This window comes from Passer montanus, unplaced genomic scaffold, assembly GCF_014805655.1.
Source record: "Passer montanus isolate IOZ18808 unplaced genomic scaffold, ASM1480565v1 scaffold27, whole genome shotgun sequence".
Taxonomy (NCBI): Eukaryota; Metazoa; Chordata; class Aves; order Passeriformes; family Passeridae; genus Passer; species Passer montanus.
In genome coordinates this window covers 10013027-10013555 of record NW_024367372.1, presented here as the reverse complement: position 1 = coordinate 10013555, position 529 = coordinate 10013027, and positions in this window count along the sequence as shown.

Below are 529 nucleotides of genomic sequence, written 5' to 3'. Positions count from 1 at the left end.
TGCCAAGCACCATCGAGAGCGGCGGCGCGGGCCAGAGCGCCGCCTCGCAGGCGGATATGGCGTGTGGGCGGAGCAGGGGATGCCGGGATGGCGGCGTGGCTCCGGGCCATTAGCAACAGTGTGCCGTGTACGAGATGAGGCAGCATTCGTGCTTGAATATGTGTTCTCACACACACGGTCCTGAAGCCCCGCTGCTTCGGATGCACATGGAGTGGCGTGGGAAGACTGAGGGCACCCGATCGATGTGTCAGAATCTCAGGGAGAGGGGCCAAGAGGCCGCGCCGGGCTCTTCCCGCTGGAGCCCAGCTACGGGACAAGGGCTGGGCTCCCCCTGTGCATCTCCGGATGCACAGGAAGATCCGCCTGAACAGCAGGAAAAGCTTGTTTGCTGTGCAGTGACTGCTCACGGAACAGGTTGCCCAGAGAGGCTGTGGAGCCTCCCTCACCGGAGATACTCGGGAATCATTTGAATGCGGAGCCGTGTGCTCTAGGATGAGCACTACGGTCCCCTCTAACCTGACCCAGTCTG